General features: G+C 49.9%; 1 protein-coding gene across 1 annotated transcript in view; it reads left to right on the top strand.

Annotated features, from left to right (window-relative positions):
- RCL1 (RNA terminal phosphate cyclase like 1) overlaps positions 1 to 27,241 on the top strand; it is a 49,366-nt gene that overhangs the window by 5,481 nt on the left and 16,644 nt on the right. The gene's annotated exons all lie outside the window — the stretch shown is intronic.

Raw genomic sequence — 27,241 nt, 5'->3', positions numbered from 1 at the left:
TCTGCAGTCCGTCCCCACCCCAGTTTGTCCTTGGCTGATCCTGGTGCTATCCACACCCAGAGTTCGTCTCTCGGTGCTTGTTGCGGTGCCAGTGGGAAGACTTTAGGAATTTGGCAGGTTGGATGTGTTTCCTTTTAGCGATGTATGACCGTGATTGATGAAGCGGGAACCCCGTGTGAAGCAGTATAATGCAAAGTACAGTACCTGGCGGAATTTCTCCATATATGATCTCCCTGATTACATATGTGAATTGCGTTGAGGGTTTTCTCACTATAGTAGATATGGTGTACAGCTCAGATACGGAAAATCTGGATTGGTTAGTGCCAGACTGCTGGGGCCGATTACCAGGTCGAAGGAGCCTCTACCTTTTGTGTTTCTCCAGATTGCAGCTCTTGGCTACTGAAAGACAGAGGATAGGGCTTAGTTTATGTACCTGCACAGCATTTGTAACATCTTCCAGAAAAATGCTCAAGTTCACCATTGACTTCCATTATAGTCTGAACACGAGTCAAGCCCGTCCCAGCATCTGACTGCTCGTTACGAGTACTGAGCACCCGAGCATGGTAGTACTCGCCCATCACTAGACAGCGTCCCTTTAACTAAGGCTGCTTTCACACATCCGGTTTTTGCAGTGCGACTCAATCCGGCGAAAAAAACGGATGCGGTGAAAAAAACGGATCCGTTGCATAAGTTTTTATTTTTTTTCCATGCGGTCCGTCCGTTTTTTGACGGATGCGGCTTGATACTGAGCATGCGCAGTGCAAAAAAACGCATCTGGCGGCCGGATGCGGTTTTTGCCGCAGGACGCCGCATCCGGCATCCATAGGCTTGTATTCGGCGCGATGCGGTTTTTTCGCCGCACAAAAAAACGTGCCAGGCAACGTTCCATCTGGCCGCCACATGGGCTAAATATGCCGCATCCAGCAAAATCCGGACACAACGCAAGGCCATGCAGCACAATACGGCGCGAATGCAAGTCTATGTGGAAAAAATGCAACCGGCGGCAAAAAAAAACAGTTGCATTTTTTCTGCAACGCGCCGGATTGTGCCGCTCAGCAAAAAAGCAGCTTAGAGCGCTGATAGAAGTTGCTGTTACATTGCTTGTAAGTGGCTCATCTTCACACAATCTGTCCTAATATATGTACAGTCCTTCGAAAAAGTATTTATACCTCGTGTACATTTCCATATCTTTTTAATGCTACAACTGCAAACTTGAATGTATTTTATTGGGATTTCTTTGTCGCTCCATTGGGAGACCCAGACAATTGGGTGTATAGCTTCTGCCTCCGGAGGCCACGCAAAGTATTACACTTTAAAAAGTGTAACCCCTCCCCTCTGCCTATACACCCTCCCGTGGATCACGGGCTCCTCAGTTTTATGCTCTGTGTGGAAGGAGGCACACATCCACTCATGCATTCTCATACTAGTTAAGTCGGTTGGAAGAAAAGAGGGCCCCCACGGGGCCCCCGGCATGTTCCCTTCTCACCCCACTATGTCGGCGGTGTTGTTAAGGTTGAGGTACCCATTGCGGGTACAAAGGCCGGAGCCTCATGCCGTCTCCTTCACCATCCCTTAGCGGCTCTGGGAGAAGTGGGATCCTGAACGGTCATCCAGTTGCTGGGACCGTGCTCCCTCTGCAGCCCCTGTGGGAATCTGCCGGACCGGAGTATATTCAACTTCAGGGACCGGGCCCTGCAACTCAAAGGTACTCTGTGTCCCCATTGGGGAATGTGCAGGAGCGCACCTTCTTCCCAGACGCTGCGGCAGCTGCTGGATTGTGAAGACCGGCGGACTTCCGCGCCGACCGTGCCTGCTTGTCGGGCGCGGTCTCAAATTTAGTCCCCGGCTTCATCGCGGCCTAGTTTCAAAAATCCCGCCCCCGGGCCTGCCTGTCAGGGGTAAGGGCGGGACTGCCGACCTGACGTCGGATGTGAGGGCTGGAGCATCCTGCATGTTTCCTCCCCCCTCACTGATCACTGTGGGGACCCCAGATTCCCGCACTTTCCTGGCGCCGCCCACGGCTCCACTCCTTCCCTGAGATCTCCGGCAGCCATTTTTTGGGCATTCTGCCGGTGGAGGATTCTCAGGAACAGCTCTGCAGCTCCAGGGGACCTAAAGCTGGGAATCTGGAGGCACACACTCCGCTTGTTAGCGGTCGGTAAGCCACACCGGTCACCCGGTGCTGGTCCCCCCTAGGGTGCCGGAATAGATACGTATTTATATATATATATTTCTGTTCGGTCGGGCTGTATACCCTGTTTTTGCCCATATACCCTCAGTGATCATTCTCCTAGGAGACAACAGCATGTCGTCCACAAGGAGCAAAGCTGTTAAGGCACTGGGTTTTTTTGCGGCCTGTACCTCTTGTGGGGCTATGTTACCTGTGGGTTCCACCTACCCTCACTGTGAGCAATGCTCGACCCCTGTTTCACTTGCTCAGCCGGAGCCTCGGTCACTAGTGGACCCCTTGGCTCATGTAGACCCCCCTGCTCCCCCTGTCCAGGTGCCAGGGACAGAGTTCTCCTCTTTTGCTGAGAAACTCTGAGTCACTTTCACAATCCATGGCTCAGTCTATGGACAAATGGTCTGCCAAGCTGCTAGAAGCTTTGCAGTCCAGACCGGTCCTTACACAGGCCCCGGCCCCTGTTGGATCGTCACCTCCAGGCCCCTCTCGGTCCGAGCCGCAGCGTGCTCCCAGGTTGGGCCCTAGGTCCCACGCGCAGGACTCCTGCCAGGACCACAGTCCTAGTCGGGCTAAGCGGGCTCGCTGGGAATCTTCCCCGACCTCTTCACGCTGCTCGGGTTCCCAGCTTGAGGACTCTCTGGAGGACGAGGCGGACGTCGCAGCTCAGGGTTCTGACCCTGACGTCGCCCTTAACCTTGATACACCTGAGGGGGACGCATTAGTGAATGATCTTATCCCGTCCATCAACCAGGTGTTGGATCTCTCTCCCCCGACTCATACTGTGGAGGAGTCGGCGTCTCAGCAGGAGAAACACCAGTTTCGGTTCCCCAAACGTACACGCAGTGCGTTCTTCGATCACTTTAACTTCAGAGACGCTGTCCAGAAGCCCAGAGCGGTTCCGGACAAGCGCTTTACTAAGCGCATCACTGACACGCGTTACCCCTTTCCTGCTGAAGTCGTTAAGGGGTGGGATCAATGTCCCAAGGTGGATCCTCCAGTCTCTAGATTGGCGGCTAGATCTGTGGTATCGGTGGCAGATGGCTCATCGCTAAAGGATGCCACCGACAGGCAGATAGAGCTCCTGGTGAAGTCCATCTATGAGGCCACGGGCGCGTCTTTTGCCCCGGCCTTTGCAGCCGTGTGGGCACTCCAAGCTATCTCGGCTTGTCTGACTGAGATTAATGCTGTCACACGTAATTCTGCTCCGCAAGTTGCGTCTTTGACTTCTCAAGCGTCAGCTTTTTCATCCTACGCCATGAACGCAGTCCTAGACTCGGCTAGCCGTACAGCTGTGGCATCCGCTAACTCTGTGGCAGTCCGCAGGGCCATGTGGCTGCGCGAATGGAAGGCAGACTCGGCCTCCAAGAGGTTCTTAACAGGTTTGCCATCTGCTGGCGAACGACTGGATGAGATTATTAAGGAATCCAAGGGAAAGGACTCATCCTTACCCCAGTCCAGACCTAAGAGATCTCAACAACGGAAAATACAATCGAGGTTTCGGTCCTTTCGTCCCTCCGCCAAGCCCCAATCCTCTTCATCCAGCAGGCAGGAGAAAGGCCAGAGGAACTCCTATGCGTGGCGGTCCAAGTCACGCCCCCAAAAGGCCGCAGGAGGCACTGCCTCCAAGACGGCCTCCTCATGACTCTCGGCATCCCCTAACCGCATCCTCGGTCGGTGGCAGGCTCTCCCGCTTTGGCGACGCCTGGTGGCCATATGTTCAAGACCAATGGGTGAGAGACATTCTGTCTCACGGTTACAGGATAGAGTTCAGCTCCCGTCCTGCGGCTCGTTTCTTCAGAACCTCTCCGCCCCCCGCTCAGGCCGACGCACTTTTTCAGGCGGTGGACGCTCTGAAGACAGAAGGAGTTGTGACCCCCGTTCCCCTTCAGGAACGTGGTCGCGGCTTTTACTCCAACTTGTTCGTGGTGCCAAAAAAGGACGGATCTTTCCGACCCGTTCTGGACCTCAAACTGCTCAACAGACACGTGAGAACCAGACGGTTTCGGATGGAATCTCTCCGCTCGGTCATCGCCTCGATGTCACAAGGAGACTTCCTAGCATCGATCGACATCAAAGATGCTTATCTCCACGTGCCGATCGCACCCGAACATCAACGCTTCTTGCGTTTCGCCATCAGGGACGAACACCTTCAGTTCGTGGCATTGCCTTTCGGCCTGGCGACAGCCCCACGGGTTTTCACCAAAGTCATGGCATCCGTCGTGGCGGTCCTACACTCTCAGGGCCACTCGGTGATTCCCTACCTAGACGATCTCCTAGTCAGGGCCCCTTCTCGGGTGGCGTGTCAACACAGCCTTACAGTCGCTCTGACGACTCTCCAGCAGTTCGGGTGGATCATCAACTTCCCAAAATCCAAGTTGACACCGACCCAATCACTGACTTACCTCGGGATGGAGTTTCATACACAGTCAGCGGTAGTCAAGCTACCGCGAGACAAGCAGCTTTCTCTGCAGGCTGGGGTGCAATCATTTCTTCGGAGTCAGTCACACCCCTTAAGACGCCTCATGCACTTCGTGGGGAAGATGGTGGCAGCGATGGAGGCAGTGCCGTTCGCGCAATTCCATCTACGGCAGCTCCAATGGGACATTCTCCGCAAATGGGACAGGAGGTTGGCTTCCCTCGACAGGAACGTCTCTCTTTCCCTTGCAACCAAGACGTCACTTCAGTGGTGGCTCCTTCCCAATTCTCTATCGCAGGGAAAATCCTTCCTACCCCCAACCTGGGCTGTGGTCACCACGGACGCGAGCCTGTCAGGGTGGGGAGCGGTTTTTCTCCACCACAGGGCTCAGGGAACCTGGACTCCGATAGTCTTCCCTTCAGATCAATGTTCTGGAAATAAGGGCAGTGTATCTAGCCCTATTGGCTTTTCAGCGGTGGCTGGAGGGCAGGCAGATCCGTATCCAGTCGGACAACGCCACTGCCGTTGCATACATCAACCACCAAGGCGGCACTCGCAGTCGTCAAGCCTTCCAGGAAGTCCGGCGGATTCTGCAGTGGGTGGAAGCCACAGCCTCCACCATCTCCGCAGTTCACATCCCGGGCGTAGAAAACTGGGAAGCATATTTTCTCAGTCGTCAGGGCATGGATGCGGGGGAATGGTCTCTGCACCCAGAAGTGTTCCGAGAGATCTGTCGCCGCTGGGGAACGCCGGACGTCGATCTCATGGCGTCACGGCACAACAATAAAGTCCCGGCATTCGTGGCACGGTCTCAGGATCACAGAGCTCTGGCGGCGGACGCGTTAGTTCACGACTGGTCGCAGTTCCGACTGCCTCATGTGTTTCCTCCTCTGGCGATGCTGCACAGAGTGTTACGCAAGATCAGGTCCGACTGCCGTCGCGCCATTCTCGTCGCTCTAGACTGGCCGAGGCGGGCGTGGTACCCGGATCTGTGGCATCTCACGGTGGGTCAGCCGTGGGCGCTTCCAGACCGCCCAGACTTGCTGTCACAAGGGCCATTTTTCCATCTGAATTCTGTGGCCCTCAACCTGACTGTGTGGCCATTGAGTCCTGGCTCCTAGCGTCTTCAGGGTTATCTCAGGATGTCATTGCCACCATGAGACAGGCCAGGAAGCCAACGTCCGCCAAGATCTATTACAGGTCTTGGCAAATCTTCTTATCCTGGTGCTCTGATAACGGTTTCTCTCCATGGCCGTTTGCCTTACCCACTTTTCTTTCATTCCTCCAATCCGGAATGGACAAGGGTTTGTCACTCGGCTCTCTCAAGGGCCAAGTATCGGCGCTCTCCGTATTTTTTCAAAAGCGTCTAGCCAGGCTTCCGCAGGTCCGCACGTTCCTGCAGGGAGTTTGCCACATAGTCCCACCTTACAAGCGTCCGCTGGAGCCCTGGGATCTTAACAGGGTGCTAACGGCTCTTCAGAAACCACCTTTCGAGCCGCTGCGGGATGTCTCTTTATCACGCCTTTCGCAAAAGGTGGCCTTTCTAGTGGCAATTACATCACTCCGGAGAGTGTCTGAGCTTGCAGCGCTATCATGCAAAGCTCCCTTCCTGGTGTTTCACCAGGATAAGGTGGTTCTGCGTCCGGTTCTGGAATTTCTCCCTAAGGTGGTATCTACTTTTCATCTCAATCAGGATATCTCCTTGCCTTCATTTTGCCCTAATCCAATTCACCAATGTGAAAAGGATTTGCACTCTTTGGATCTGGTGAGAGCACTCCGACTCTACGTGTCTCGCACGGCGCCCCTGCGTCGTTCAGATGCGCTCTTTGTCCTTGTCGCTGGCCAGCGTAAGGGTTCGCAGGCTTCCAAGTCAACCTTGGCTCGGTGGATCAAGGAACCGATTCTCGAAGCCTACCGTTCTTCTGGGCTTCCGCTTCCTTCAGGGCTGAAAGCCCATTCTACCAGAGCCGTGGTTGTGTCCTGGGCATTGCGGCACCGGGCTACGGCTCAGCAGGTGTGTCAGGCAGCGACGTGGTCTAGTCTGCACACTTTCACGAAACACTATCAAGTGCATACCTATGCTTCAGCAGACGCCAGTCTAGGTAGGCGAGTCCTTCAGGCGGCGGTTGCCCACCTGTAAGAGGAGGGCCGTTTCGGCTCTTGTTATTGAGGTATTCTTTTACCCACCCAGGGACTGCTTTTGGACGTCCCAATTGTCTGGGTCTCCCAATGGAGCGACAAAGAAGAAGGGAATTTGTTTACTTACCGTAAATTCCTTTTCTTCTAGCTCCTATTGGGAGACCCAGCACCCGCCCCTGTTCCCTTCGGGCTGGTTGTTCTTTTGTGTACACATGTTGTTCATGTTGAATTGTTCTTTTGGTTCATGGTTCAGTTCTCCGAACATCCTTCGGATTGAATTTACCCTATACCAATTCATAAGTCTTCTCCTTCCTGCTTTTGCACCAAAACTGAGGAGCCCGTGATCCACGGGAGGGTGTATAGGCAGAGGGGAGGGGTTACACTTTTTAAAGTGTAATACTTTGTGTGGCCTCCGGAGGCAGAAGCTATACACCCAATTGTCTGGGTCTCCCAATAGGAGCTAGAAGAAAAGGAATTTACGGTAAGTAAACAAAATTCCCTTCTTTATGTGATATACTAACGCAAAGTAGCACGTATGTGTGACCTCTAAAGGAAATGATACATGGCTTTCCAAATATTTTAAAAATATAGCTGAAAATTGTGACGTGCATTTGTATTCAGCCCCCTGTAGTCTAATGCCCCTAAATAAAATCCAGAGCCACCAATAGCCTCCAGAAGTCACGTAATTAGTAAATTGAGTCCACCTTTGTGTAATTTATTCTCAATATTACTACAGCTGTTCTGTGAAGGCCTCAGAGGCTTGTTTGAAAACATTAGGGATCAAACAGCATCATGAAGATCTGGGGACACACCAGACAGGTCAGGGATAATGTTGTGGAGGAGAGTAAAGCAGGGTTAGGTTATACAAAAATAGCCCAATCTTTAAACATCTCATGGACCACTGTTCAATTCATGATCCAAAAATGGAAGGCGTATGGCACAACTGCAAACCTACGAAGACATGGCCGCCCATCTAAACTGACATCCCAAGCCAGGAGAGCACTAATTAGAGAAGCAGCCATGAAGCCCATGGTCCCTCTGGAGGAGCTGTAGAAATCCACAGCTCAGGTGAGAGAATTTGTCCACTGGACATCTATTATTTATATACTCCACAAATCTGGCTTTTATGAAAAAGTGGCAAGAAGAAAGACACGTTTTTGAAAGCAAGTTATAATCCGCTCACAGATTGCAAAAAGCCATGTTGAAGACATAACTAGCATGTGGAAGGTGGTGCTCTGGTTAGATGAAATCAAAGTAGTACTTTTTGGGCTAAATGCAAAATGCTTTGTGTGGTGGAAAACTAACACTGTACATCATCCTGAAAACACCATCCCCACCGTAAAACATGGTGGTAGAGGCATCATGCTGTCAGGATTCTTTTCTTCAGCAGGGACAGGGAAGTGGGTCAGTGTTGATGGGAAGATGGATGGAGCTAAAGACCAGTAATTGCAGCAAAAGGTCGTCGTACCAAAGTATTCACCTGGGGGGAGGGAGGGGCTGAATACAAATATACGTCGCAAGTTTCAGATTTACATTTTTAAATATTTTGATAACCGTGTATCATATCCCTTACACACAACCTGCTATCTGGTGTGGGTAAATCACAAAAAATTTGTTTGATTGTAATGTGGAAAGGTTCACAGGGTCGACCATTTTTGTGTTTCTTAGGAATTTCTGTTGATGTTGGATCTCGTAACTGCTGTGAATTAAACATTTATAGATCAAAACTGTCACAGAAAAAAGACCTTTTTTTTGCAAATAGAAACTCATCGTGGCTTAGAAGTTGAAAACCTCAGATTTCAGTGAATTAAGCCCGCTTTACACGCTGCAATGTGTCGGCGGGGTCACGTCGTAAGTGACGCACATCCGGCATAGTAAGGTACATTGCAGTGTGTGACAGGTACGTGCGATTGAACGTTAAAACATTCATCGCATACACATCGTACCTTTCTCTAGCATTGCACGTCAGATTGTTCATCGTACCCGGGGTAGTACACATCGCAGTGTGTGACACCCCGGGAACGATGAACAGATCTTACCTGTGTCCTGCGGCTCCCAGCTGGCTATGCGGAAGGAAAGAGGTGGGCGGGATGTTTATGTCCCGCTCATCTCCGCCCCTCTGCTTCTATTGGCCGGCTGCCGTGTGAGGTCGATGTGACGCCGAACGTCCCTCCCACTCCAGGAGGTGGACGTTCGCCGCCCACATCGAGGTCGTATGGACGGGTAAGTACGTGTGACGGGGGTTAATCGTTTGCGGCACATTCAACAAATTGAACGTGGCGCACATACGATGGGGGCGGTTACGATCGCATACGATATCGTATGCGAAATTGCAACGTGTAAAGCAGGCGCAAAACAAATGGCTGTGTCAACCAAGAACAGGGCTCGGGGCACCCTTGGCATCACCCTTGGCATGACTGAGCTGCTCGGTGACCTTCCCATCTACATGTTTTTACATCAATCTCCAGCCTCCTATTCCTTGATTGAGAGCTCTAGTGTTACCGGAGCCAGAAAAGGGCAGAGATTAATGGGAACACAAATATATGGAGGTGCACTGAACTGCTCAGCCATACAAAGGGTGCAGCGCGTGCCTGTGCTTGGTTTGAACAGTCCTATATTGTGCGGACAAACCTTAAGGCTATGTGTCCACGGTAGAATGTACCTGCGGATTTTTCTGCATGAAAATCCGCGGATTTGCCGCAGATTTTGATGCGGATTTCATTTTTTTTTTTTTCCCCATTCTATACCCAAAATCCGCACCAAAATCCGCAACAAATAATTGACATGCTGCAGATTTTTCCGCATCAAAATCCGCGGCAAATCCGCAGCGGAAAAATCCGCAGCATGGACACAGCATTTCCAAAATGCCATTGAAATGGCTTGGAAGTGCCGCTGCTGCAGATTTTCGGGAAATCCGCGGCAAAATCCGCGGTAAATCCGCAGTGTGGGCACATAGCCTTAAGGTAAAGCAGTCCCCATATACGAATGCAATATAATTGTGGAGATCCAGCAGAATGTTATTTTACAATGGTGCCAGGGTAATATTATTAAATAGATTCCAGACTTTTATTTGTGAACAGAAACTGAATTGTCATGGAAATGTTCCACATCTGTATCATGCGGAGGGGGCTGTGGCCGTGTGATGGGAGGCCGCCGTGCAGGAATCCATTATTGACTTTGCAAATCAAGTGACTTCTGGTTTTGCTGCCAGCAGCATGAGATGACGTGTGTTAAGGCTCGCTCATAACCTCCAGAGATTCACCCAGAAAGCAAATATTGTCTAATGTAATGTGGTGATGGCGTCAGAATTGAGATGGATGGGAGATGGTAAACACTATCTGGATGTGTACTCACTCTTTACTCACAAGGAAATAATCATTTATCAAAAAACTATAATGTGCTCTCCAAGTGTATCCAATCAAGAACCCATAGAAATCACTTCAAAGACCATATCACAGGTACATAGAAACAAATCTTTATTACCATGATTAAAAAACATGAACACAATAGACATAATTGAAATTTGATGGGGTGTAAAATGGAGGGTCAATCATAATAATTAGCATAATTTGTAATATGAAAATATACAATTCTATGAATCACACAATGACAAATATGTGTGTGTGTGTGTGTGTGTGTGTGTGTATGTCACTAGGATTGAATCTCCTTGTATAATATCTCCATTAAGAGATGATGATAAATGCATTCATAGAATTATATATAAGAAATGCCACTACATGTCAAAGAAAAAGCAAAATCCATGTGAAGGGATGCAATTAGATTAACAGTATCTCATAATTAATGAATATATCCAAGGGCTATCACTCAGACTAAGAAATACTGACTAAATACATTCATAAATCTGTATATGAGGAATACAATTCATGTAGTAGAAAAGCAGAATCCATATGAAGGAATGCAATTGATTTGCAGATGTCTCATTCAATAAATAAACCTAGGGGGTATCACTCATATAGTGAAGGAACAAGGCCCATGTAAAACTGATGTGTAGATAATCTTGAGGATACTTTACCTATTAGGGCTAAGCCACACGGCGAGAAAATCGGTGCGAGTGGAGTGCGATAAAACATCGCATTCCACTCGGACCAATTCTAGCCTGTGTGTCAGCACACATGGGCGATTATTTTCTCAGCCCTAATCGGACCGAGAAAACAATCGCAGCATGCTGCGATTGTAATCCGAGACTCTTTCTCTCGCACCCATTCAAGTGAATGGGGCGAGAGAAAAATCGCACTGCACTCGCAGTACACCGGTGTACTGCCAGTGCAATGCGAGAATGGCTATAGCTGACTACGCAGGAGAGAGGGAGAGAAATCCCTCCCTCCCCTCCTGAATGCCGGCCCGCCCCCCGCAGCTGAGGTCTGCTCGCACGAACGGACCTCAGTTGCAAGGACACACGCATGACACTCGGCTCTGCTGTACTGCCAGCACGAGCCGAGTCTCATGCAAGGGGATCGCAGTAGTCCCCGTGTGGCCCCAGCCTTATTGACAGACCCTCCCCACACCACTCCCAACGATCGTTTCACGTAGCTTCGTCAGGCGTAAAGTATCCTCAAGATTATGGCCTATGGCCCCCTATGGAATGCACATATTCCCCTGTGCTGCCCATGGCCCCTATAGATCGCACAAGTCCCCCTGTGTTAGATATGGCCCCTATGCTGCTGCCCATAGTAAAATAAAACCCTCTTTCCTTACCTTCTCAGCGCTGTCCCTCCTCGTGTCTCCCTCCGTGCTTCTGCTCTCCTCCACTTCCTGGTTCTAGGTGTCGGTCATGTGATCGGCACAGCAGAGTGATATCATCTCTGCTCGCCTGATTACAGTGGAAGCAGGGACACCGGGGAGAAACGCTGGAGGGGTTAAGTAAAGTTTTTTTTATTGTAGGATGAGCAGCAGCATGGGGGCCATATCTAACACAGGGGGGCATGTGCCATCACAGGGGGGCGCAGGCACAGATAATATGCGCCGCTGCCCCAGCCCATCACTGCGGTGCGGTTTCAGCACCACGGTGATGGACAGCGGCTGTGCATATTATATGAGCGGGAGCAGGAGATCAAACGCTGCCGCCCGCAGCTTTCACCTGCCCCCAGCAGCGCTCCAGAGCTGCCCCCACCTCCCCTGAACCCTGCAGTGTGCTGACACTGTTATGGGGGTAATGTCCCCAAATTCTTTACTAAGGTACCCCATTCTGGTAAGGATCCTCCTGCCTTGTATATGATCCTGCTCATAATATACCCCCCATCCATCCTGCTCATAATATACCCCCCCATCCATCCTGCTCATAATATACCCCCCCATCCATCCTGCTCATAATATACCCCCCATCCATCCTGCTCATAATATACCCCCCATCCATCCTGCTCATAATATACCCCCCCCATCCATCCTGCTCATGATACACCCCCCCAATCCATCCTGCTCATGATACACCCCCCCCATCCATCCTGTTCATGATATACCCCCCATCCATCCTGCTCATGATATACCCCCCCATTCATCCTGCTCATGATATACCCCCCCATTCATCCTGCTCATGATATACCCCCCCATCCATCCTGCTCATGATATACCCCCCCATCCATCCTGCTCATGATATACCCCCCCCATCCATCCTGCTCATGATATACCCCCCCCCCCATCCATCCTGCTCATGATATACCCCCCATCCATCCTGCTCATGATATACCCCCCCATCCATCCTGCTCATGATATACCCCCCCATCCATCCTGCTCATGATATACCCCCCCATCCATCCTGCTCATGATATACCCCCCCATCCATCCTGCTCATGATATACCCCCCCATCCATCCTGCTCATGATATACCCCCCCATCCATCCTGCTCATGATATACCCCCCCCATCCATCCTGCTTATGAAATACCCCCATCCTGGTATGTAAAGGCAAATAGAAAAATTTCCAGCGTCTCCAGAAGATAAAATAGCAATTCCTTTATTCATGTAAAAATCTTCTTACCATCAGATAAATGACATATAAGGACATATGGACAGAGGAGCTCTTTCCTACGCGTTTCACCCTGTGAAGGGCTTAATCCTGGTATATGGCGTGTATCCTGTGGCACAGGAAAAAAAATAAACGTTTATACTTACCCTTCCTCACTCCCTGAAGCACCGATATCTGTCTCAGCTGCAGCTTCGCTGTGTGGAGCCGTCACCGTGTGTGGAGCCGTCACCGTTAAGCATCGCGAATCGATGTCTTCCTGTCTGAGCCCGGTCAGCTGATCTGGTGGACACTAGCGGCAAGCACAGCGATGACGTCATCGCTGTTCGCGCCGCTAGTGTCCAGATCAGCTGACCGGTACAGACAGGAAGACATCGCGCGATGCTGCAGGGGGGGATGGCTCCACACACTGTGACGGGTGAGTGTACTGATTCACTGCTCCCCGCGCTGATAATGATGCACGGGGGACAGTGAATACAGCCGCACATGATCACTCCAGGCTGTAGTTGCCAGGGGTGATCACGGCCGGCTGTTAATTATGCGCGCGCACCCCCCCCCCCCGCCCATCACCCCGCCCACCTGTCAGTGCCGGTGAGAGATGATGGGCGGGAGGATGGGCGTGCATATGTAATGAGCGGACCCACGTGGTCACGGCAGGCGCTGCTGCAGCCTGCTCGCGCCCCCGATGGCCCGCTCCACCGCAGCACCCTCATTCCTGGCCGCAGCCCTATAGTCAGACCATAAGACGCACCCCCCACTTTCCCCCAACATTTGGGGGGGAAAAAGTGTGTCTTATGGTCCGAAAAATACGGTATACCCCCCCCCCGTATATTTGGCTTATAAGACGCACCCCCTACTTTCCCCCAAAATTAGGGGGAACAAAAGTGCGTCTTGTAAAGCGAAAAATACGGTGTGTGTAATATATATAATATATATAATTATATTATATTCTCCTTTTTGTTTGTCCTTTCACAGATTGTGATTCATAGAATTGTATATTTTCATATTACAAATTATGTGAATTAATTATGACTGACCCTCCATTTTACACCCCATCAAATTTTAATTATGTCTATTGTGTTTATTGTGTTCATGTTTTTAAATCATGGTAGGTCTGCTTTCACACTACGTTTTTTTTTAACGCAAAAACGGATCCAGTGCAAACCCTGATCCCCTCCCACCACACTTACTGTATTTCTCTTGCTTTGGCAACACTAATTGTATTTTGGTCCTGCCAATAAAGCATATTTGAATTTGAGACTGAGAGAGAGAGGGAAGAGAGAGAGAAGAGAGAGAGAGGGGGGAAATAAAGGGAAAGAGAGCGTGCGCGAGAAAGAAAGAAACTCACTCTGGTTTCTGGGCATGCTCAGTACACCAAGCAGGATCCTGTCTATCAGTATACCACCGTTCACATGTGTTTGCATGCTGTTTTGTCAGGATCCAGCGACTTGCAGTATTTGGATGCAGCTCAAAAACGCTACAAGTAGCGTTTTTAAACAATGTTAAACTGCAAGTCGCTGGATTCTGACAAAACTGCACGCAAACGCATGTCAACGCATGTTAACGCAAGTCCATTACAAATGCATTGAAATGAAAACACATTTGCACTGGATCCGCTTTTGCAGCAAAAAAAACGTTCAGGACGCATGTTAAAAAACGTAGTGTGAAAGCAGCCTAATAAAGACTTGTTTATATGTACCTGTGATACTATCTGGATGTGGCTTTGCTTTGGCAGCTCTGCTGAGCAAAGTACAGGCGGAGAGTCTATGTGTTGATGTTTTCTTTGTATATTTTTATTAAACAAAACATGTTCTTCTGCACAACATCACATCGCAGTCTAAAGGCTAAGGCCGGGCTCACATGGCCTAGAAACATGGACCAGGTTCAGATCTCAAACCAGAGCTGACTGGGCCTCTAGACTTAAGCACACTGCTTATAGATGCCCGTGAGGAAGTTAGTTTGGATCGAGCCAGATCTTGTGATCAGATCATGGTCTTTGTTTCACTGTCATGTGAAAACGGCCTAAAATGGTAATCCTTGTGCAGGCCACAAATGTTTCGAAGCCATGTATGCAACTGCCTCCCAAGGTCCTGCCCTTGCCTCCTCCTCCCGTGGGCCCTTGCCTCCTCCTCCCGTGGGCCCTTGCCTCCTCCTCCCGTGGCACCTTGCCTCCTCCTCCCGTGGGCACCTTGCCTCCTCCTCCCGTGGGCCCTTGCCTCCTCCTCCCGCGGGCACCTTGCCGCCTCCTCCTCCCGCGGGCACCTTGCCGCCTCCTCCTCCCGCGGGCACCTTGCCGCCTCTGGTTTTTGCTGCTTCACTGCACAGGATAGACCAGGCATACAATGGATGAATAATATGAAATAATGGAGCTCAATATGACATTTCATATAGGCTTCATCAGTTACTAGTGTACAAGGCCTGGGGAGGGGCGGTTAATTAGATTCTAAGACTACTTATATACCACTGACAAGTCAAGTGGAAACATTAATTATCTCGTTACAAACAACATCTGTCAATTGGGGAGATATATTAGGCAGCAAGAGAACAGTCAGTTTGTGGAGTTGATGTATTGACAGCAGACAAAATTGGCAAGCGTAAGGATCTGAGTGACGAGCCAAATTGTGTCAGATACGTGGATCAGAGCTTCTACAAAACAGTAGGCCTTGGTGGGTGTTTCCAGAATGCCATGATCTCTAGCCAATCCCAACCTGCACAAACTCCTCATCCTGCAGTCACCCCAATACTGAGCCGCTGCTGCCATATGTTTCCCTATTACTGCACCTGCTGTGCGGCACAATTCCAGGGCTCCGTCTACCGCCCCACATAGTAATGCCACCACTCTGTCCCTTCCTCCTTTGTGCCCTCTAGATGGTAAAATTGCTCCCTAGCAAATATTAATGTCCTGTGCAAAAGGGCCCACATATTGCCCCTAGAATGTAATAATGCCCCGTGTGTTGTGACGGTCACAATACCCTGAGTGCCTTATAACAGTAATGGTTCTTAACCCCATTACGACCGCGTTACGTTTTAAAACGGCACCAAAAAAGGGTACTTATTCCTTTCTGCCGTTTTAAAACGGCGGGCAGAAAAAAGGGTCTAGCGCCCCCCAGCGTCAGAAAATCTCCGGGGTTTCAGCTACCGGGGGTAGCTCAGACCCTGGAGATCATGATTCGGGCCGGTTTTTCCGGTCCCCAGTCACGTGATGACCGGTATACACCGTATACCGATCATCAAGTTATAGTAAATGACCGCGCCGGTAAAAAATGATTTATCTCCCATCTGGCATGATCAAACATGTCAGATGGGAGATAAATCTCTTTCTCGGTTCCCTCTGGTCCCCTCGGTATCCCCAAAGTGCCCCCCCCGACCCCCAACCCCCGCCCGAAAATCCAAGATGGCCGCGCGCACCGCCGATCACAGCAGCGCGCCCGCCACATTCACACTGTTCCTATGGTTTCTGTCGCATGTGCCATAACACATGCGACAGAAACCTGCTCCCTAGGCCCTGCCAGGTCCCCCCCCTATCCCCCCCGGTGTCATACATACCTGTCGGAGCGCTGATCCCCCGCGGCCCCCTCCTCCGGCTCCTTCTCAGCAGACGCCGGTCACATGTACAGAGCAGCTGACAGCTTCCTGTGTTCAGGACGCTGGCTGCTGCTGCTGCTCGGCACTTTGCAGCTGTGACCCGGGGAGGGTGGGTGCAGATTCTTTGCACCCACTCTCCTCAAATGGAGGGTCTGCACACCTAGAAAATGGGGGATACGTTCCCTGAACGTGTCCCCCATATTCTAGAAGGTCCAGAATCTACGTGGGACGTCCAAATGGATTACAGCGGATTTTTTTTTTTTTTCTTTTCAATAAATTGGTCAATCAGGGAATGTTTTGGGGAGTGTTTTTTCAAATAAATTTTTTTTTGTTGTCAATTTTTTTTTTATTACTGTCAATTAGTTATGTCGGGTATCTGATAGACGCCGTGACATAACTAATTGCTGGGCTTGATGCCAGGTGACATTACACATCTGGTATCAACCCCATTTATTACCCCGTTTGCCAACGCACCAGGGCGCGGGATGAGCTGGGGCGAAGCGCCAGAATTGGCGCATCTAATGGATGCGCCATTTCTGGGGCGGCTGCGGCCTGCTATTTTTAGACTGGGAAGAGTCCAATAACCATGGCTCTTCCCATCCTCAGAATACCAGACCCCAGCTGTCAGCTTCACCTTGGCTGGTGATCTAATTTGGGGGAACCCCACGTTTGTTTTGTTTTTTTTAATTATTTATTTATAAATAATTAAAAAAAAAAAAAACAGCTTGGGGAGCCCTCCAAATTGATCACCAGACAAGATTAAGCTGTCAGCTGTGGTTTGCAGGCTACAGCTGTCTGCTTTACCCTAGCTGGCTATCAAAAATAGGGGGGACCCCACGTCATTTATTTTAATTATTTTTTTTTCTTTTGGGCTAAATACAAGGCTAGGCACCCTTTAGTGTCACATGAAAGGCACTAAAGGGCGCCAGCTTAGAATCTGCAGAGCGGGGTGGACATTATATATATGTTTGACATCTATCCATTCATCCATTGTAGCATTTTACGCTGTGTGCCCACAATCGGCGTTGTGCAGTAGATGCACAGTGGAAGGATTTTTAGAAATCCCGTGCCCACTGTGTTTCTTTTCTCTGCAGCATAAACTGACCTGTGGCGCAGCTTCCCGAGCCTCAGCATGTCAATTTATGCTGCGGAGATGAGTGTTTTCTGCAGGTAGAATAGAGCCAAAGTCCACAGCAGCCTGAACCCAAATCGTGGGCATGGGCATCTGCGTTCTCCCGTGGACAACACTCACATCTCTGCAGGAAGGCTGACACTGTGTACTAGCAACATTTTTGTGAAGTACCTGTGGATTCAAAATGCTTACTATACTCCTGAATAAAATCCTTGAGGGGTCTAGTTTCCAAAATGAGGTCACTTGTGGGGGGTTTCTGATGTATAGGTACCCAAGGGACCCTGCTAATGTGACATGGTGCGCGCAATTTACTTCAACTTTTCCAGAATTCAAATGGTGCTCTTTCCATTCCAAGCCCTCCCATTTATCCAAACAAAGGTTTTTGGCCACATGTGGGGTATCACCGCGCTCATAAAAAAGTGGGTAACAAACATTGGGGTGAACTTTTTGGAATTACCTCTTGAAAAAGTGAAAAAATTGATGCTAAAGCAACATTTTTTAGAAAAAAATGAAAATTTTCAATGTGACAATGTAACGTTATCAAAATCTGTGAAGTACCTGTGGATCCAAAATGCTCACTATACCCCTAGATAGAAGCCTTGAGGGGTCCACTTTCCAAAATGGCGTCACTTGTGAGGGGTTTCTTCTGTTTCCTTAGCGGACCTGTAAATGCAACATGGTGCCCGCAATCTATTTCAGCCAAATTTGCTTTCCAAAATTCAAATATTGCTGCTCCTGTTCCGAGCCCTCCTATTTGTCCAAACAAAGGTTCCTGAACACATGTGGGGTGTTGGCGCGTTCATAAGAAAGTGGGTAACAAGTTTTGGGGTTCATTTTGTTGTGTTATTTCTTCTAAAAGTGAATAAATTTGGGGTAGAGCAACATTTTAGGTAAAATTTTATTTTTTGCTTTTTTTCATTCCACTTTTCTTTAGTTCCTGTGAAGCACCTGAAGGGTTAATAAACTTCTTGGATGTGGTTTTGAGTACTTTGAGGGGTGCTGTTTTGAGAATGGTGTCACTTTTGGGTATTTTCTGTCACCTGGGCCTCTCAAAGTCACTTCAAATGTGATGTGGTCCCTAAAAAAATGGTTTTGTGAATTTTGTTGAAAAAATGGGAAATTGCAGATGAACTTTGACCCCTTCTAACTTTCTAACCCCAAAACATTTTGTTTCAGAAATTGTGCTAATGTAAAGTAGACATGTGGGAAATGTTATTTATTAACTGTTTTGTGTGACATAACTCTCTGGGTTAAGGGCATAAAAATTAAAAGTTTGAAAATTGCAAAATTTTCAAAATTTTCATCAAATTTCCGATTTTTTTCACAAATAAAAGCAAAAAATATCGTTCTAAATTTATAACTATCATGAAGTACAATATGTCACGAAAAAACAATGTCAGAATCACCGGGATCCGTTGAAGCGTTCCAGAGTTATATCCTCATAAAGTGACACTGGTCAGAATTGCAAAAAATGGCCTGGGCATTAAGGACAAAACTGGCTCCGTCCTTAAGGGGTTAAGTGTCCACTTAACAAATCCCATGGAGACTTGTCCATTTCGCTTCTGGTATCATGGATGACAAGGGCCAATGGAAGTCAGTGGGTCCGTGAAACAAGCACAGCACACGGATGGCATTGGTGTACCACTAGTGATGAGCGAGTACTAAAAAGCTCGGGTGCTCGAAGCTCGGGCCGAGCCTCCCAAGATACTCGTGTACTCGGCCCGAGCAACGAGCCCAATGTTATCCTGTGGGAGACCCGAGTATTTTTGTGAAATGACCCCCCGGCAGCATGGAGAAACCCTAAAAATGTCACAAAAGTCTCAGAAGAGTGCTCAAATGACATGGCAACAGCATGGGGAAGACCCCTTGAAGCATTTATCACTGAAAAGTCACAGCTGTGAACAATTTTGTCCGCGTTTTACGCCATTTTTACGGACTCACCAGAAAACCTTCCAAAATGACCCCAAAATGATTTTTCATGGCGGAAATGTTAAGGGCACATACCCAATAGTGAGATAGAGCTGGTGTATGTTACTTTTTGAGATTAATACATGAAAGATTTTACGTGAAAACATTGTGTGGCACTCCGATGTCCCTGAGAAGAGACGTACATGAAGGCCTCTTGAGTCTAATGTGCCCATTTTGAGGAAGTGAGTCTTTGTAGTATTTTCCTTTGCCAGGGCAGTCCAAAATTGTGAGGTTCACCAATGCCCCTGCATACAGACGTGCATGAGGGCCTGTAAACCTGAAGTGCCCATTGGAAGGAAGTGGGTCTATTGTAGTATAGCCCTTTGGCAGGGCAGCCAAAAATTGGGAGGCTCCACGTTGTCCCTGGATAGAGACGTGCATGAGGGCCTGTAAACCTGAAGTGCCCATTGGAAGGAAGTGGGTCTATTGTAGAATAGCCCTTTGGCAGGGCAGCCAAAAATTGGGAGGCTCCACGTTGTCCCTGGATAGAGACGTGCATGAGGGCCTGTAAACCTGAAGTGCCCATTGGAAGGAAGTGGGTCTATTGTAGTATAGCCCTTAGGCAGGGCAGCCAAAAATTGGGAGGCTCCACGTTGTCCCTGGATAGAGACGTGCATGAGGGCCTGTAAACCTGAAGTGCCCATTGTAAGGAAGTGGGTCTATTGTAGTATAGCCCTTAGGCAGGGCAGCCAAAAATTGGGAGGCTCCACGTTGTCCCTGGATAGAGACGTGCATGAGGGCCTGTAAACCTGAAGTGCCCATTGGAAGGAAGTGGGTCTATTGTAGTATAGCCCTTAGGCAGGGCAGCCAAAAATTGGGAGGCTCCACGTTGTCCCTGGGTAGAGACGTGCATGAGGGCCTCAAAACATTAAGTGTCCATTGTCAGGAAGTGGGTGTATTATAGTATAGCCCTTAGGCAGGGCAGCCAAAAATTGGGAGGCTCCACGTTGTCCCTGGGTAGAGACGTGCATGAGGGCCTCAAAACATTGTTCCCATTGCAAAGGAGCGGGTCTCCTGTCGTTGTAATGTCCATTCTGCAAAGAATGGGCGAAAAAATTTACCACTGGGGGTATACCTGAAACAAAGGCCTAAGTATTGCAATTTGTAACGGTCATCATGGTGGCGCATGAGGAGAAGGAGGAGCAGTCCAGTGATTATCCAAAGTCCAGAAGTGTGTACCCATGGGTGAGTGGAGGTACATGGCAAACTTTAAATTCCGCTCTCATTTGCTGGTGGTGTGGTGAAGTCTGGCCCAATCCAACCCTTGTTCATCTTGATCAGAGTCAGCCTGTCAGCATTTTCAGTTGACAGGCGGGTGCGTTTATCTGTAATGATTCCACCTGCGGCACTAAAAACACGCTCTGACAAAACGCTAGCGGCAGGGCAGGCCAGGACTTCCAAGGCGTAGAGAGCCAATTCATGCCACGTGTCCAGCTTGGATACCCAATAATTGTAAGGCACAGAGGAATGTCGGAGTACAGTTGTTCGATCTGCAAGGTACTCCTTCAGCATCTGGGCAAACTTAGGATTTCTTGTGGCACTACCCCGCACCTCAGGGGCTGTGGTACGTGAGGGGCTGAGAAAACTGTCCCACATCTTAAAGACTGTTCCCCTACCTCTGGCGGATTGGACTTGTGCCTCTCTCGGCTGTACGCCTCGGTTGTCCACTGATTCCTGACCTATGCCGCTAGCGTTTTGTGAGGGGAATGCTTTGGCTACTACCGTGACTATGGCCTTCCGGAACTGCTGCATTTTGGTTGACCTCTCCTCCACGGGAATAAGAGACAAAAAGTTCTCCTTGTAGCGTGGGTCTAACAGTGTTACCAACCAGTAATGATTGTCGGCCAAGATGTTCTTAACGCGAGGGTCACGAGACAGGCAGCTTACCATAAAGTCAGCCATGTGCACCAGACTCTTAACAGCCAGGACTTCAGTAGCCTGACCAACAAGATGACTGAACATGCTGTCCTCCTCCTCCTCCTCCTCCTCCTCCTCCTCATCTACCCTGTCCTCTGGCCAGCCACGCTGAACCGAGGATATGACTGGTGTGCATGTCCTATCCTCAATTTGGCCGGAGAGTTGCTCCATGTCTTCATCCTCCTCCTCGTCATAGTCCTCCACTGCACGTTGTGATGAGACGAGGCTGGGCTGTGTGTTATCATCACCCACACCCACTACTGTTTCTTGCTGCAACTCATCGCGCTCCGCCTGCAATGCATCATGTTTGTTTTTCAGCAGAGACCGTTTTAGAAGGCAGAGTAGCGGTATGGTGACGCTAATAATGGCGTCATCACCACTCACCATCATGGTGGAGTCCTCAAAGTTTTGGAGGATGGTACATAGGTCTGACATCCATCTCCACTCCTCAGGTGTTATGTGTGGAATTTGAACCATTTCCCGACGGCTTAGGTGATGCAGGTACTCAACAACTGCCCTCTTCTGCTCACATATCCTGACCAACATGTGCAGAGTTGAATTCCAACGCGTGGGGACATCACACACCAGTCTGTGAGCCGGAAGATGCAAACTGCGCTGAAAGCCGGCAAGGCCGGCTGAAGCAGTAGGTGACTTTCGAAAATGTGCAGACAGGCGGCGAACTTTTACCAGCAGATCAGACAGCTCTGGGTATGACTTTAGAAACCGCTGAACCACGAGGTTGAGCACATGGGCCACGCATGGAACATGTGTCAGCTGGCCTCGCCTCAAAGCCGCCACCAGGTTCCGGCCATTGTCACACACGACCTTTCCTGGCTTTAGGTTCAGAGGTGTGAGCCAGTGATCTGCCTGCTGTTTCAGAGCTGTCCACAGCTCTTCTGCATTGTGGGGTTTGTCACCTATGCAGATTAGCTTCAGCACAGCCTGTTGCCGCTTCGCCGAGGCAGTGCTGCAGTGCTTCCAGCTTGTGACTGGTGTGGAGGGTACAGTGGATGAGGATGCGCAGGAGGAGGAGGAGGCTGAAGAGCATGACATTCCGGAGCTGTAGAGTGTGGGTGAAACACTGACTGAGGTAGGGCCTGCAAACCTTGGTGTGGGAAGGACGTGTTCCGTCCCTCGCTCAGACTGGGTCCCAGCTTCCACAATATTAACCCAGTGTGCCGTCAACGAGATGTAGCGGCCTTGCCCACAAGCACTTGTCCACGTGTCTGTGGTTAGGTGGACCTTGGGTGAAACAGCGTTGTTCAGGGCACGTGTGATGTTTTGTGACACGTGGTTATGCAACGCGGGGACGGCACACCGGGAGAAATAGTGGCGGCTGGGGACCGAGTAACGTGGGACAGCTGCCGCCATCAGGTCACGGAATGCTTCTGTCTCCACCAGCCTAAAAGGCAACATTTCCAGCGCAAGCAGTCGCGAAATGTTAGCATTTAGAACTGTGGCATGTGGGGTGTTGGCAGTGTATTTGCGCCTGCGTTCAAAGGTTTGCTGAATGGATAACTGAACGCTGCGCTGGGACAAGGACGTGCTTGATGATGGTGTTCTTTCTGCGTAGGCAACTGCAGGTGCAGGAGGCTTGTTCGCAGGCAGCATGGACAGGGGATTGGCTCGCATGCACAACCAGCGAAGACGTAGCAGTGACATCAGCAAGCACTGCTCCTCGACTCTGTTGTACTTCCCACAAAGTCGGGTGCTTGGCTGACATGTGCCTGATCATGCTGGTGGTGGTCAGGCTGCTAGTTTTGGTACCCCTGCTGATGCTGGCACGGCAGGTGTTGCAAATGGCCTTTTTTGAATCATCTGGATCCAACTTAAAAAACTGCCAGACTCGGGAAGACCTAACATTTGTACAGGCACCTTGTGTCGTCGTGTTGTTCCGGGGAACGGTTGCCTGACTTCTGCCTGGGGCCACCACCCTGCTTCTTACTGCCTGTTGTGATGCTACGCCTCCCTCCCCCTGTGCACTGCTGTCCTCGCTCTGCATATCCTCCTGCCAGGTTGGGTCAGTTACTGGATCATCCACCACGTCGTCTTCCTCTTCCGCACCCTGCTCCTCCTCCTGACTTCCTGACAATTGTGTCTCATCATCGTCCACCACTTGTTGAGACACGTTGCCAACTTCGTGAGAACGTGGCTGCTCAAATATTTGGCCATCTGTACAGACGATCTCCTCATGACCCACTTCAATATGAGCTGGCGAGAGGCCAGAATGTGTGAATGGAAACGTGAACAGCTCTTCCGAGTGTCCAAGTGTGGGATCATTAATGTCCGAGGAGGACGTGTACTCAGCCTGGTGGTAGGAAGGAGGATCAGGTTCAGAAATGTGCGGTGCAGTATCACGGCTACTGACACTTGACCGTGTGGAAGACAGAGTGTTTGTGGTGGTGCCAATCTGACTGGAAGCATTATCTGCTATCCAACTAACAACCTGTTGACACTGGTCTTGGTTCAAGAGCGGTGTACTGCTGCGGTCCCCAAGAATTTGGGACAGGACGTGCGAGCGACTAGATGTGGCCCTTTGTTGTGGCGAAATTAGAGCTTGCCCACGACCTCGGCCTCTGCCTGCACCACCATCACGTCCACTTCCTTGTTCCTTGCCAATGCCCTTGCGCATTTTGCAATGCTGTGCTGACGTGTATATTCACTACTTGTGCGTTATATCAAAGTTTGTGGAAATTGCACACAAGTGCACCTGTACGCTGCCACCGACAGGCACACACGTGCGGTTTTAAAAACCAAGCACGGACGCAATAAGAACCTAACAGGTTTTTTTGGGGAGCGACAATTACAGACAAGTCAGACACTATCTGGACTGTTTTAGACTGTGTACACCAGCCCCAGATATGATGAAGGCTGGTATACGGTCACCACTAGGAATGGCTATATATACCCTGCCTGCCTGCCTGCCTGTATACTGGTACAATAGTCCTGACAAGGACTCTTCTGGTCACTAGCCTGTATTCAGACCTGGCTATACCCTGCCTGTATATAGCAACAATAGTCCTGAGAAGGACTCTGCTACTGTACTCCGACCTGGCTATACCCTGCCTGCCTGTATACAACTAGAATAGTCCTGAGAAGGACTTTTGGTCACACTGTTTGCAGCCCTGCAACTGAAAAAGCTATAAAGGGCCGCAAAGCTTTCCCTGAATCAGCGACACTCTCCCTGCACTGACTGTCTGGATAGCTGTGAGCAGAGCACAGCGCGCCGGCCGGTATAAAGGCTCGGTCACGCTGTGCAGGCCGGCCAATCACTGCAATTCCACAACTAACAGGGCTGTGGCATTGCAGTGGTCTGCCAGCCAATCCCTGCATGAGGGCTGGCTCTCAAAAGAGCGCCAACATGCAGGGATGAAGACCACGAGTACAGCACGAGTATCGCGAGATTACTCGGTCCCCGCCGAGTAGACCGAGTACAGCGATACTCGTGCGAGTACCGAGTAGTGACAAGCATGCTCGCTCATCACTATGTACCACCCATATGCCGTATGCATTGTGTATGGACACTATTCTTTGGTTAATTTGTTTCTATGCATCTACATAATATTTATCTGAAGTCAGACATTGATGGTACTTATTCTAATGGGTGTTATTGTTAATATTTTCATTTGTTAAAGTAAAATAATGTACATAGTACATCATGGGTCGTTAACCCTTAATTTTTAAATCAGATCTTTTTTTATTAAACCGAAATCAATACAGAGAGAATATATCACTTCTCATATGGCTAATAACAGGATACATCAAATAAGCACAGTTAACCCTTAATTTTTATTTCATAAATCGATAGTACAAATAAAAAAAAGTAACTCTGGATTAGATCTTACCTGACAAATTTGTACCAACTCTCATTTCAGTAATGGGAAAGTAGTCACTGAATACAGATACACCTCAGAACTGAGAATATTGATAATGACTGATCAATTCTGGCAGAGAAAGAAGCAGATTTCTCTGAGATTTATTACACATGAAAATAAGCAACTTTGTACAATTGATTTGTGAAACAAAAGTTAAAATGACAGGCTTTTAAGTTTGAGGTATCTGCACAGCTGACGTCCATTCTGCCTGTGGGTCGGGCAGCATATCGGACACTGGCTACACAATTTGAGCCATATGTTTGACTAAAATGCTGCATCATTTCATCAGTGAAAAACCTACTTTGAAAAGTGCAGGAGACTAATCGGACAGGTAGGTCTCTGGCAGATTGTCCCACCTGCTGTCCTGAAACGACCATTGTCTCCCCATACGCGCACCCCAGGGGAGAGGGTGGGAAGAAGCCGCCAGGGAGCCCCTCCGACTAGTCTTCTATGCGGCTCTGTCTCAGACAGCGTTTGAAGTGGGTTTTCTCTGACACTCTGCAGCCACATACATAGCTGTAATCCTGAAGCCAGCATCTGATGCATGCTGACCAATACATCAGCAGCATGTATCAGCTGTCAGGTTCCCTTCTGAAGGGGAAAGAATAACATTTTTTACCCTGCAAGCATATATTGAGAAAAAAAAAAAACCCTTCACAACTGCAGTGTAGCTAGTCAGTGGGCTCAGTGGTGGTGTGCTGACCCAGTGGCATCACTGCGGAGCTCAGTGATCGGCTGCACTGCCCTTGACATCTCTTCATTTTTTAAACATTTGATACCGTGTTTGTGTTTGTGTTTGTGTTTGTGTTTGTGTTTGTGTTTGTGTTTGTGTTTGTGTTTGTGTTTGTGTTTGTGTTTGTGTTTGTGTTTGTGTTTGTGTGTGTGTGTGTGTGTGTATATAATATAATATTGCCCCTGTCTGTCTGTCTTGCTCCAAAATTGTGTCCTTACGGTGACAAACAGCAGATTGGCCGCTGGGCTCGCCATGGCCCCGCCCCCCGCACGGATTGGCCGCTCGCCTCGGCTCCGCCCCCTCGCACGGATTGGCCGCTCGCCTCGGCTCCGCCCCCCGCATGGATTGGCCGTGTCCTTACGGTGACAAACAGCGGATTAGCCGCTGGGCTCGCCATGGCCCCGCCCCCCCGCACAGATTGGACGCTCGGCCTCACGGATTGGCCGCCCCCCCCGCACGGATTGGCCGCTCGCCTCAGCTCCGCCCCCCGCACGGATTGGCCGCTCGCCCAGGCTCCGCCCCCCCACACGGAATGGCAGCTCCGTGGTGAGCGCATCAAGGTCCTGCAGCGGCGGAACACACACACACGCACACATAAGAACAGACACACACGCACACATCAGATCACACTCACTCACACACACATCAGATCGCATCCACACACTCACAACATACCGTGATATCGCTTGCTTCTCGGCGGCGATCCTGTGCGTGCAGTGACCTTCCAGGACCTGCCGGAGGATCACATGGCCGGAAGCATGTGGTATCTCCGGATGTTGTGATTGTGTGAGCGCGTATGTGCGATATCGTCAGTGTGTGTGCGTGTATGCGATCGGATGTGTGAGTGTGTTCTGATGTGTGTGTGTGTGAGTGTATGCGATCGGATCTGTGAGTGTCGGCAGAGGAGCACGGCGTGCAGCACAGCTGCTGGGACCGCCCACCGGTGGGCACAGGGAGAAGGGGGTGTGTGTGTGTGTGTGTGTGTGTGTGTGTGTATATTCGATCAGATGTGTGCATGTATACTGTCTGATGTGTGACTGTGGAGCACGATGGGGGGTGCACAGCATGGGGGATGGAGCACGATGGGGAGTGCGCAGCATGGGTGATGGAGCACGATGGGGGGTGCGCAGCATGGAGGATGGAGCACGATGGGGAGTGCGCAGCATGGGGGATGGAGCATGATCGGGAATGCGCAGCATGGGGGATGGAGCACGATGGGGAGTGTGCAGCATGGGGGATGGAGCATGATGGGGGGTGCACAGCATGGGGGATGGAGCACGATGGGGGGTGTACAGCATGGGGGATGGAGTAC

This window comes from Anomaloglossus baeobatrachus, chromosome 1 (genome assembly GCF_048569485.1).
Source record: "Anomaloglossus baeobatrachus isolate aAnoBae1 chromosome 1, aAnoBae1.hap1, whole genome shotgun sequence".
NCBI lineage: Eukaryota > Metazoa > Chordata > Amphibia > Anura > Aromobatidae > Anomaloglossus > Anomaloglossus baeobatrachus.
This window is presented reverse-complemented; position numbering and strand designations above follow the sequence as displayed.